This window comes from Triticum dicoccoides, chromosome 1A (genome assembly GCF_002162155.2).
Source record: "Triticum dicoccoides isolate Atlit2015 ecotype Zavitan chromosome 1A, WEW_v2.0, whole genome shotgun sequence".
In the NCBI taxonomy this organism is placed as follows: domain Eukaryota; kingdom Viridiplantae; phylum Streptophyta; class Magnoliopsida; order Poales; family Poaceae; genus Triticum; species Triticum dicoccoides.
In genome coordinates this window covers 148782481-148795973 of record NC_041380.1, presented here as the reverse complement: position 1 = coordinate 148795973, position 13493 = coordinate 148782481, and the positions used below count along the sequence as shown (strand labels likewise).

General features: G+C 40.6%; 1 long non-coding RNA gene across 1 annotated transcript; it reads left to right on the top strand.

The window, feature by feature from the left end:
* The first annotated feature begins 493 nt into the window (after positions 1-493).
* On the top strand, positions 494-5578 carry LOC119368076. The gene is made up of 4 exons (XR_005176518.1): positions 494-2008; positions 2347-2405; positions 2636-2722; positions 5045-5578. It is a non-coding gene; the product is annotated as an uncharacterized LOC119368076 (long non-coding RNA).
* Positions 5579-13493: the final 7915 nt, after the last annotated feature.

Here is a 13493-nt window from a genome sequence, read left to right as displayed (position 1 = left end):
GCTAACGTGTCGCTCTGGGACTCTCCCAAGCACACGTGGCAGGAGGCCGTGCAGCTAGGGGTACGTGGTGGCTAGCGGAGATGAAGAGAAGCCCATCGTGGCAAGCGGTGGCGCTCCTAACGGTCACCTTTTGCACTGTTTGGGAGACTCAGACAGGCATTTAATGCCTTTGTCTCCTGCCGTCAGAGTTAGGTAGGGCGCACTGTATCCACAGTAGCGGTAGCTGCACCTACCGCATCCTTTTCCATTTTTACCCTTCTAGTCTATGTTGCCACCTGTCGGTGACCCCTTGAAAGTATAAAAGGAGGCCCAAGCGCAACGTAGAGGAGGTTCGGCCAGTTCGGCTCATTGGAGACACCAGAAACACTCCCACGCTCAGTCTGGTAGCGTCGATCGCTCCTGAGCAAAGGTTCAATACACACAAACAAGCAGCGGTAGGGTTTTACGCATCCGTGCGGCCCGAAGCTGGGTAAAACCGCCCGCGTGCACCGCCTCGATCCGCTCTTTGTGCGCTCTCCGCCTCCCACCGAACCGAAAAGGGCTCGATCCCCATAGGTGTTCGTGGATCAGTTCCCCCGACAGTTTTTTTCTCGAAGAGTTGGTTCAACGTTGTGTTTTGTTCTTGGGGATAAATGTAAAACTGAACAATAGATTTTGATTCCATATGCTCTGTTTTCCTTCCAAAAGTCTGTAGATTATTGATACAACAAACTTAATTTTAATGGACGCATAAATATAGTGCCAATGTATCATAATGATAAAAATGTTTGTTTTGGCGGCTTTTTTCGCTATTTTCCTTTTACGACCAAAAGGTTGTAGTGATGCAAGGACATTTTGCCATCTCAGTGGGAGCAAACGATGGAAGGTTCCACCTGTTATAAACAGCAATTATGTTTTGTTGATCCCTACATGGCCTCCTACAGCGTCAAGAATCCCATCTCTGTCATCTAGCTTGCAAACATGAAGATTACCCTTTACAAGACTTCAGAAACATCCATATATGCGTGCCCTCTTTATGCTATGATATAAATTCTATGTTTAATGGCATTTTCACGAGTATTTCACATGAGCATATGAAAAGAGGAGGTGTTAAAACCGCTCATAATATGGACCGTGATCCTTTCACATTCTTGTTCCCATAATATGGACCCTGATCCTTTCACACTCTTATTCCCATGAGCATATGAAAAGAGGAGGTGTTAAAACCGCTCATTTCACACTCTTGTGATTTCTTACTTCAAATTGGGATTCACTGCATAAAACAAAAGCGACGTACAAATATGACGTATCAACGGGGCGCGGCGTGCCGCCGCGCGGGTATGGCTAGTTAGGATTGTTCAATAAGAAATTAGTTCATTGACTGTAAGCTAGGTTATATGGTACTCCCTCCTTTCATCTATATAGGGTCTAATGCGTTTTCCGAGGCTAACTTTGACTAAATATTAGAGCTATAATATATGACATGCAATTTACACAAAGCACACCGTTAAATTCGTGTGTGAAAGTAGCTTTCAATGATATAATTTTCACATTGTGCATGTCATGTACTATTAATCTTATCAATGGTCAAAGGTGGTCTTAGAAAATGCATTAGGCCCTATATAGATGGAAGGAGGGAGTATCTGTAAATGTTTCGTTTTGTAGTTGAGAATCAGACGGACGCTCGGGACATTCAACCCTCGGCAAGAGCGTTATACACATAAGGCTGAAGAATATACCACTCCAACTGGTATCTTTGCAACGGGTTCCTGTTCTGCTAAATCAAAGATAATAAGGGCATCTGCTAGACATAATTTTTTTTTACAAGGAGATGGTGTGCAGTTATTTTGTTCCTGTGAATCTATCTTATGCCGAAGTATGTATGCATGTGTGAATTTTTTTTTGCAGTTTATGAACGCTGATGGGAAAGTGTACCGACATGAGGTACTCCGTTCTGAATAGGACAGACTCGGGAAGAGTCTAATTAACAAGAGCAAGTAGTACTCCTTTTGGTTCTACAGTACGATAGGTATGGCTAGCTGGCTGTAAAAATGGTCCTAATCCACGATCAGATGAGCTTGAGTCAAGTAGATCTCTGAATCCTATTAGCTTGAAATCTCTGAATTTGCATACGTTATTCTCCCTGAACCATGCGCAATGTCCTCTCCGTTCCACTCGCGAGTGGTGAGTAAGCTGGTCGCCATCCCTTTACACAACATCCAGCGGTCATCTGCCTGCATGTGTTGCTGCTTATATCTAATTTGATTAGTCTTTGACTATTTGTTTTTATTTGAGTAGTAATACCAACATCTTGGGGCTGCATTAGTCTACTGAAATTAAGTCACCACTCTTATGTTGTTTGTGCAGATCTTTATTTTCTGATGTCGACAAGGTGGTTGATGAAAATTCAAACAGCTGCAACTGAGGTACCGTTGACCAGTGTAATCTTTATAATGTAATCAAAGAATAATAATCCCATCTCCCTCATGTTTTTTCTACACATATTATTTTTAAGTCTTTTACTACCTGATTTGAAGACTATTGTTGATCATGTAAGAATGCTAAAAATATTTTACTGCCGTGATTTCTGTAACCATACATACATAAAATGTTATAAATGTGCTTCTTACTCATTGTCAAGGTGTTTTATACACAGGAAAACCAGAGAAACAAAAACAGGTTAGGCAACATCCAAGAAGCAAACTAAACGTTCATGTAATCTGTTGGCGAGAGCCTTATTTAGGTGTGTATTTCTCATTGAACAAGCTATCTTAATATTAAGTTTGTATTGTTTCCTGGAGTATTTTCTCGGCTATAATTTATTGCAGTATAATTGATTTTGGCCTATTTTGTTTTACTCCATCCATTCACTAATATATGTATATTTCAATATGGACTATGTATAAACTGAAATGAGTGAACAAACACACCAAAATGCGCTTATATACTTCTGAATCAGAAAAAGGTTAAAGATCTTATATTTGTGAACAGAGAGCATTATATTCGTGCTTGCAGTTGCGACAATGACAGATTACCAATGCCATTTGTTTTCACATTAAGGGGCTCTATACGGTTGTTCACTTATGATTTCTTCTGTCATGCACAAGCACAACCAAGAGCTAACCATTTAAATACTATATAGCCATGTGTTATATTTTTAATTTAATCAATTTGTAACCATAATTTGTCGCAGCAACGTGCGGGGTATCTTCTAGTTACACTAAACTGCGGTCACGAGTGTGAGGTCTAAACAGTCTCACATTAAAGACCCCTGTACTATGCCATCTTTCTTGAACATGACCTTCTCGTTAGCGTTTTCAAGTCAGCATGTGTCACCTATATACAGTAAACAAAAGAGCAGGAAATCTAAGCACACATAATTAAAAATTTAGTGCAAATATTTCTAAGATAGGTTATACATGCCACACAGGTGACATAAACTATCCAGTTAAATTAATTAGGGAGCAAGTACTCTAGAAATACTATGATTCCGGCCTCTACGTCATATCATGTTGGTCATGCTGTGAGTAGGTGCAACTCTGCCTCCTCTACAGAAAATCAATAATACTACCCTTAGATATGATGATACTCGTTTATAAATAAGAATTAAGGAGACATGAGAGGCCAGTTGATCGAGTTGCAAGTACATACGAGCGTGAAAGATGGAATACAAATGTGCTTGTTTTTAATAAGGATGCAGTTTATTACTGTACCTTGACTCTATGCTGAAATTCATAGCTAACTCAGCAGAATATTTTTCATGACTTCAGTACTATTAAACAAGTGGGTGAACATAGGCATCTAACTATGTTCTCATTAAAGCCGCAACCATCCAAAGATTCTGAAAATGCAAAATCAGGTTCCAAAAGGAAATGTGAGCTTCGTCATCCTATAACATGAACTTTGATTACGCTTGGCACCGGGGCTTGTTCTGTTTCTTTGGGATATGGGTTGTCAGAGATAGGTTTTCTACTTTGGTTTGCCCTCGGAATTTTCTATATTCAGTAAGAGATTAATTGCTTTCTTAATTACCAACTCTGGATTGAGTTACTAATATCTTCCATTAATCTGAACTGCCCAGAAGTATTACATATATTAGTGCTGGAATAACCGTTCTTGTCGTCATTTGTTTTCTACCATCTATTGATCTGCTTTGTGGATATACTCGAGTTAATTTTTTCCCACCAACTGATAGTGACATCAATATCAATTATTTGCAGTAGTATTTTGTCAAGACTGTGGGTACTATTTAAAGCGATGTCAGAATTATTTATAATTATAAGTTTATAACTGAAAATAGGGAACATGCATGAGCTTCAAGACCATGGTTCGTACAGTATTGAGTAAGAATGTTCTTTAGTTTGATGAGGATAAAATCAGTTTTAGTATTTTTTTTTACAGTACTTGTAAATTCCTGAGCAAAAGACAAGAAACACACATTCAGGTGTGTGTTTGACAAAAGGAAATTCCTGAGCTTAAGCCTTCAGAGTTGTTGAAAGTTGAAACTATATACTTTCTATATCTGTAGTGTCATCAGGGTGCAGCTCATGCTTCAATATATGCGAACCTCCAATTTTTTTATGCGAATCTATTTGACTCACATGCTTAATGGTATAGATTTTACTCTGAATACTGTGGGAGATGTCATTTCGAGATTGAACTAGCCTACTTTCTTGTAATCCATGATGATCACATCATTGTAGCGTATAGAAAGGGGCTGGTTCATTTGTTCGTCCAGCAATGACGTCAACTAGGACAAGGTAATGACATGTAAATCTGATAGAAGATTGATCTTTTACATTTTAGTACATAGAAAATATGATCTCAAGGAATGATGATTTTCTCCTGAATCATTCGAAGATACTTCAATGATGAGCAACAAATCTGATAAATTAGAGAGAGAGATGCTTTCATCAATTGCTTACCCTTGAAGAAGTTATTTTTTTGCCTTAAAGAAAATGCGCAGCATATATATGCTGGTGTTGGGATAATACGTGGACGTGATTCAATCGCTTAGTGTCAATCTGGATTTGCAGTTTAATCGCCTAAAGATATTGTTGTTCAGTTTCATGCAGACGGTGCCCCACTCTACCTTCCGGAGGTTTCCATGCTATGGATTCACAACCATGGGCGTGTCTCTTCCATGTGCTGTAGAGCAGGTGGACGTGGATTAGGGGCCAGACCGAGCTGGACGACGGGTGTTTTCGGAGACAGAGGATAAGGCCAACGATAGCAGCTACACAGTGGGGTCTGGCAGGATCAATAAGGTGACCTGCAGGGCTTGGAACATCCGCGAGACATGGCCGCACCAGGGGAGCGCGTCTTCGGAAAGATGAATACGCCAGGCCAATAATATAGACCTATTAGCATTCTTCAAACTACTATATGTCTACTCTGCTTTATAAAAGGAAACTCTTCTGCTGCACTTCTATTTTAATCATTGTATCTTAACTGCAATGTTCGAATATTAACAAGTACATCAGTATAACTGATGCACAGAGTGACGCAGAGGAGGCGCGCCCCAACCATTAGTGTTGAGTAAGAGTGTAGGACATGTGGTTCAGCTAGGTAGGTACGTAGCTGATAGAACTGAAGGAAATATGCCCTAGAGGCAATAATAAAGTTATTATTTATTTCCTTATATCATGATAAATGTTTATTATTCATGCTAGAATTGTATTAACCGGAAACATAATACATGTGTGAATACATAGACAAACAGAGTGTCACTAGTATGCCTCTACTTGACTAGCTCGTTGAATCAAAGATGATTAAGTTTACTAGCCATAGACATGAGTTGTCATTTGATTAACGGGATCACATCATTAGAGAATGATGTGATTGACTTGACCCTTTCCGTTAGCATAGCACTTGATCGTCTAGTTTGTTGCTATTGCTTTCTTCATGACTTATACATGTTCCTATGAGTATGAGATTATGCAACTCCCGTTTACCAAAGGAACACTTTGTGTGCTACCAAACGTCACAACGTAACTGGGTGATTATAAAGGTGCTCTACAGGTGTCTTCGAAGGTACTTGTTGGGTTGGCGTATTTCGAGATTAGGATTTGTCACTCCGATTGTCGGAGAGGTATCTCTGGGCCCACTCGGTAATGCACATCACTATAAGCCTTGCAAGCATTACAACTAATGAATTAGTTGCAGGATGATGTGTTACGTAACGAGTAAAGAGACTTGCCGGTAACGAGATTGAACTAGGTATTGAGATACCGACGATCGAATCTCGGACAAGTAACATACCGATGACAAAGGGAACAACGTATATTGTTATGTGGTTTGACCGATAAAGATCTTCGTAGAATATGTAGGAGCCAATATGAGCATCCAGGTTCCGCTATTGGTTATTGACCGGAGACGTGTCTCGGTCATGTCTACATAATTCTCGAACCCGTAGGGTTCGCACGCTTAACGCTACGATGACAGTTATATTATGAGTTTATATGTTTTGATGTACCGAGGAGTTCGGAGTCCCGGATGAGATCGGGGACATGACGAGGAGTCTCGAAATGGTCGAGACGTAAAGATTGATATATTGGACGACTATATTCGGACTTCGGAAAGGTTCCGAGTGATTCAGGTATTTTTTGGAGTACCGGAGAGTTACGGGAATTCGCCGGGGAGTATATGAGCCTTATTGGGCCATACGGGAATAGAGGAGATAGGCCAAAAGGAAGGAGGCCTGCGCCCCCCCCCCCTCTGATCCGAATTGGACAAGGGGTGCAGCCCCCTTTTCCTTCTCCCTCTCATCCTCTTTCCTTCACTCCTACTCCAACAAGGAAAGGAGGAGTCCTACTCCCGGTGGGAGTAGGACTCCCCCCTTGGCGCGCCCTCCTCCTAGGCCGGCCGCCTCCCCCCTTGCTCCTTTATATACAGGGGCAGGGGGGCACCTCTAGACACACAAGTTGATCAAGTTGATCGTCTCTTAGCCGTGTGTGGTGTCCCCCTCCACCATAATCCATCTCGATCATATCGTAGTAGTGCTTAGGCGAAGCCCTGCGTCGGTAGAACATCATCATCGTCACCATGCCGTCGTGCTGACGAAACTCTTCCTCAACACTCGGCTGGATCGAAGTTCGAGGGACATCATCGAGTTGAACGTGTGCAGAACTCGAAGGTGTCGTGCGTTCGGTACTTGATCGGTCGGATCGTGAAGACGTACGACTACATCAACCACGTTGTGCTAACGCTTCCGCTTTCGGTCTACGAGGGTACGTGTACAACACTCTCCCCTCTCGTTGCTGTGCATCACCATGATTTTGCGTGTGCGTAGGAAATTTTTGAAATTACTACGTTCCCTAACAGTGGCATCCGAGCCAGGTTTTATGCGTAGATGTCATATGCACGAGTAGAACACAAATGAGTTGTGGGCGATATAAGTCATACTGCTTACCAGTATGTCATACTTTGGTTCAGCGGTATTGTTGGATGAAGCGGCCCAGACCGACATTACGCGTACGCTTACACGAGACTGGTTCTACCGACGTGCTTTGCACACAGGTGGCTGGCGGGTATCAGTTTCTCCAACTTTAGTTGAACCGAGTGTGGCTACGCCCGGTCCTTGCGAAGGTTAAAATAACACCAACTTGACAAACTATCGTTGTGGTTTTGATGCGTAGGTAAGAACGGTTCTTGCTCAGCCCGTAGCAACCACGTAAAACTTGCAACAACAAAGTAGAGGACGTCTAACTTGTTTTTGCAGGCATGTTGTGATGTGATATGGTCAAGACGTGATGAGATATAAGTTGTTGTATGAGATGATCATGTTTTTTTGAAGTTATCGGCAACTGGCAAAAGCCTTATGGTTATCTCTCTATTGCATAAGATGCAAGCGACAAATAATTGCTTTACTTTATCGCTATGCGATAGCAATAGTTGCAAGAGCAATTGTTGGCGAGACAACCATGTGACGACACATTGATATAGATCAAGATGATGGAGATCATGGTGTCATGCCGGTGACGATGGAGATCATGACGATGCTTTGGAGATGGAGATCAAAGGCACAAGATGATGATGGTCATATCATGTCACATATTATGATTGCATGTGATGTTTATCTTTTATACATCTTATTTTGTTTAGTTCGGCGGTAGCTTTATAAGATAATCTCTCACTAAATTATCAAGGTATAAGTGTTCTCCCTGAGTATGCACCGTTGTGAAAGTTCTTCGTGCTGAGACACCACGTGATGATCGGGTGTGATAGGCTCTACGTTCAAATACAATGGGTGCAAAATAGTTGCACACGCGGAATACTCAGGTTAAACTTGACGAGCCTAGCATATAATAGATATGGCCTCGGAACACGGAGACCGAAAGGTCGAGCGTGAATCATATAGTAGATATGATCAACATAGTGATGTTCACCATTGAAACTACTCCATCTAACGTGATGATCAGACATGGTTTAGTTGATATGGATCACGTGATCACTTAGAAGATTAGAGGGATGTCTGTCTAAGTGGGAGTTCTTAAGTAATATGATTAATTGAACTTAAATTTATCATGAACTTAGTCTTGGTAGTATTAGCATATCTATGTTGTAGATCAATAGCTGGCGTTTAGCTCCCCTATTTTATTTTTGATATGTTCCTAGAGAAAACTAAGTTGAAAGATGTTAGTAGCAATGATGCGGATTGGATCCGTGATCTGAGGATTTTCCTCATTGCTGCACAGAAGAATTATGTCTTTGATGCACCGCTAGGTGACAGACCTATTGTAGGAGTAGAGGCAGACGTTATGAACGTTTGGCTAGCTCAATATGATGACTACTTGATAGTTTAGTGCACCATGATTAACGGCTTAGAATCGGGACTTCAAAGACGTTTTGAATGTCATGGACCATATGAGATGTTCCAGGAGTTGAAGTTGATATTTCAAGCAAATACCCGAGTTGAGAGATATGAAGCCTCCAACAAGTTCTATAGCTAAAAAAATGGAGGAGAATAGCTCAAGCAGTGAGCATGTGCTCAGATTGTCTAGGTACTACAATCGCTTGAATCAAGTGGGAGTTAATCTTCCAGATAAGATAGTGATTGACAGAATTCTCTAGTCACCATCACCAAGTTAGTACAACTTCGTGATGAACTATGATATGCAAGGGATAACGGAAACGATTCCCAAGTTCTTCGTAATGCTGAAATCAACGAAGGTAGAAGTCAAGAAAAATATCAAGTGTTGATGGTAGACAAGACCACTAGTTTCAAGAAAAGGGCAAAGGGAAGAAGGGGAACTTCAAGAAGAACGGCAAGCAAGTTGCTGCTCAAGTGAAGAAGCCCAAGTCTGGTCCTAAGCCTGAGACTAAGTGCTTCTACTGCAAAGGGACTGGTCACTGGAAGTGGAACTGCCCCAAGTATTTGGCGGATAAGAAGGATGGCAAAGTGAACAAAGGTATATTTGATATACAGATTATTGATGTGTATTTTACTAGTGTTCGTAACAATCCATCGGTATTTGATACTGGTTCAGTTGCTAAGAGTAGTAAATCGAAATGGGAGTTGCAGAATGAACAAAGACTAGTTAAGAGTGAAGTGACGATGTGTGTTGGAAGTGGTTCCAAAATTGATATGATCATCATCACACACTCCCTATACTTTTGGGATTAGTGTTGAACCTAAATAAATGTTATTTGGTGTTTGCGTTGAGCATGAATATGATTTGATCATGTTTATTGCAGTACGGTTATTCATTGAAGTAAGAGAATAAATTGTTGTTCTGTTTACATGAATAAAACCTTATATGGTTACACACCCAATAAAAATGGTTCGTTGGATCTCGATCGTAGTGATACACATATTCATAATATTGAAACCAAAAGATGCAAAGTTAATAATGATAGTGCAACTTATTTGTGGCACTGCCGTTTAGGTCATATTGGTGTAAAGCGCATGAAGAAACTCCATGCTGATGGACTTTTGGAATCACTTGATTATGAATCACTTGATGCTTATGAACCATGCCTCATGGGCAAGATGACTAAGACTCCGTTCTCCAGAACAATGGAGCGAGCAACTGACTTATTGGAAATAATACATACTGATGTATGCGGTCCGATGAGTGTTAAGGCTCACGGTAAGTATCGTTATTTTCTGACCTTCACAGATGATTTGAGCAGATATGGGTATATCTACTTAATGAAACACAAGTCTGAAACATTTGAAAAGTTCAAAGAATTTCAGAGTGAAGTGGAGAATCATCGTAACAAGAAAATAAAAGTTTCTATGATATGATCCCAGAGGTAAAATATTTGAGTTAAGAGTTTGGCCTTCAGGTAAAACAATGTGAAATAGTTTCACTACTCACGCCACCTGGAACACCACAGTGTAATGGTGTGTCCGAACGTCATAACCGTACTTTATTAGATATGGTGCGATCTGTGATGTCTCTTACCGATCTACCACTATCGTTTTGGGGTTATGCATTAGAGACAGATGCATTCACGTTAAATAGGGCACCATCTAAATCCGTTGAGATGACACCGTATGAACTATGGTTTGGCAAGAAACCTAAGCTGTCATTTCTTAAATTTTGAGGTTGCACTGCTTATGTGAAAAAGTTTGAACCTGATAAGCTCAAACTCAAATCGGAGAAGTGTGTCTTCATAGGATACCCAAAAGAAAATGTTGGGTACACCTTCTATCACAGATCCGAAGGCAAGATATTCGTTGCTGAGAATGGATCCTTTCTAGAGAAGGAGTTTCTCTCGAAAAAAGTGAGTGGGAGGAAAGTAGAACTTGATGAGGTAACTGTACCTGCTCTCTTATTGGAAAGTAGTTCATCATAGAAATCTGTTCCTGTGACTACTACACCAATTAGTGAGGAAGCTAATGTTGAAGATCATGTAACTTCATATGAAGTTACTACTGAAACCTCGTAGGTAAACCAGAGTGAGATTCGCATCAGAGTGGTACGGTAATCCTGTTCTGGAGGTCATGTTACTTGACCATGACGAGCCTACGAACTACGAGGAAGCGATGATGAGCCCAGATTCCGTGAAATGGCTTGAGGCCATGAAATCCGGGATGAGATCCATGTATGAGAACAAAGTATGGACTTTGATTGACTTGCCCAATGATCGGTGAGCCATTGAGATTAAATGGATCTTCAGGAGGAAGACGGACGCTGATAGTAGTGTTACTATCTACAAAGCTAGAATTGTCGCAAAAAGGTTTTCGACAAGTTCAAGGTGTTGACTACAATGAGAGTTTCTCACTCGTATCTATGCTTAAGTCTGTCCGAATCATGTTAGCAGTTGCCGCATTTTATGAAATCTGGCAAATGGATAAACAAAACATCATTCTTTAATGGATTTATTAAAGAAGAGTTGTATATGATGCAACCAGAAGGTTTTGTCAATCCTAAAGGTACTAACAAAATATGCAAGGTCCAGCGATCCATCTATGGACTGGTGCAAGCATCTCGGAGTTGGAATATACGCTTTGATAAGTTGATCAAAGCATATAGTTTTATACAGACTTGCAGTGAAGCCTGTATTTACAAGAAAGTGAGTGAGAGCACTACATCATTTTTGATAAGTATATGTGAATGACATATTGTTGATCGGAGATAATGTAGAATTATTCTGCAAAGCATAAAGGAATGTTTGAAAGGAGGTTTTCAAAGAAAGACCTCGGTGAAGCTGCTTACATATTGAGCATCAAGATCTATAGAGATAGATCAAGACGCTTGATAAGTTTTTCAATGAGTACATACCTGACAAGATTTTGAAGTAGTTCAAAATGGAACAGTTAAAGAAGGAGTTCTTGCCTGTGTTACAAGGTGTGAAGTTGAGTAAGACTCAAAACTCAACCACGACAGAAGATGGAGAGAGAATGAAAGTCATTCCCTGTGTCTCAGTCATATGTTCTATAAAGTATGCCATGCTGTGTACCAGACCTATTTGTATACCCTGCACTGAGTTTGGCAAGGGAGTACAATAGTGATCTAGGAGTAGATCACTGGACATTGGTCAAAATTATCCTTAGTGGAATAAGGATATGTTTCTCGATTACGGAGGTGACAAAAAGTTCGTCGTAAAGGGTTACGTCGATGCAAGTTTTGACACTGGTCCAGATGACTCTAAAGTCTCAATCTGGATACATATTGAAAGTGGGAGCAATTAGATAGAGTAGCTCCGTACAGAGAATTGTTGACATAAAAATTTGCAAAATACATACGGATCTGAATGTGGCAGACCCGTTGACTAAACTTCCCTCACATGCAAAACATGATCACACCTTAGTACTCTTTGGGTATTAATCACATAGCGATGTGAACTAGATTATTGACTCTAGTAAACCCTTTGGGTGTTGGTCACATGACGATGTGAACTATGGGTGTTAATCACATGGTGATGTGAACTATTGATGTTAAATCACATGGCGATGTGAACTAGATTATTGACTCTAGTGCAAGTGGGAGACTGAAGGAAATATGCCCTAGAGGCAATAATAAAGTTATTATTTATTTCCTTATATCATGATAAATGTTTATTATTCATGCTAGAATTGTATTAACCGGAAACATAATACATGTGTGAATACATAGACAAACAGAGTGTCACTAGTATGCCTCTACTTAACTAGCTCGTTGAATCAAAGATGGTTAAGTTTCCTAGCCATAGACATGAGTTGTCATTTGATTAACGGGATCACATCATTATAGAATGATGTGATTGACTTGACCCATTCCATTAGCATATCACTTGATCGTTTAGTTTGTTGCTATTGCTTTCTTCATGACTTATACATGTTCCTATGACTATGAGATTATGCAACTCCCGTTTACCGAAGGAACACTTTGTGTGCTACCAAACGTCACAACGTAACTAGGTGATTATAAAGGTGCTCTACAGGTGTCTCCGAAGGTACTTGTTGGGTTGGCGTATTTCGACATTAGGATTTATCACTCCGATTGTCGGAGAGGTATCTCTGGGCCCACTCGGTAATGCACATCACTATAAGCCTTGCAAGCATTGCAACTAATGAGTTAGTTGCAGAATGATGTGTTACGGAACGAGTAAAGAGACTTGCCGGTAACGAGATTGAACTAGGTATTGAGATACCGACGATTGTATCTCGGGCAAGTAACATACCGATGACAAATGGAACAACGTATATTGTTATGCGGTTTTACCGATAAAGATCTTCGTAGAATATGTAGGAGCCAATATGAGCATCCAGGTTCCGCTATTGGTTATTGACCGGAGACGTGTCTCGGTCATATCTACATAGTTCTCGAACCCGTAGGGTCCGCACGCTTAACGCTACGATGACAGTTATATTATGAGTTTATATGTTTTGATGTATCGAAGGAGTTCGGAGTCCCGGATGAGATCGGGGACATGACGAGGAGTCTCGAAATGGCCGAGACGTAAAGATCGATATATTGGACGACTATATTCGAACTTCGGAAAGGTTCCGAATGATTCAGGTATTTTTCGAAGTACCAGAGAGTTACGGGAATTCGCCGGGGAGTATATGGGCCTTATTGGGC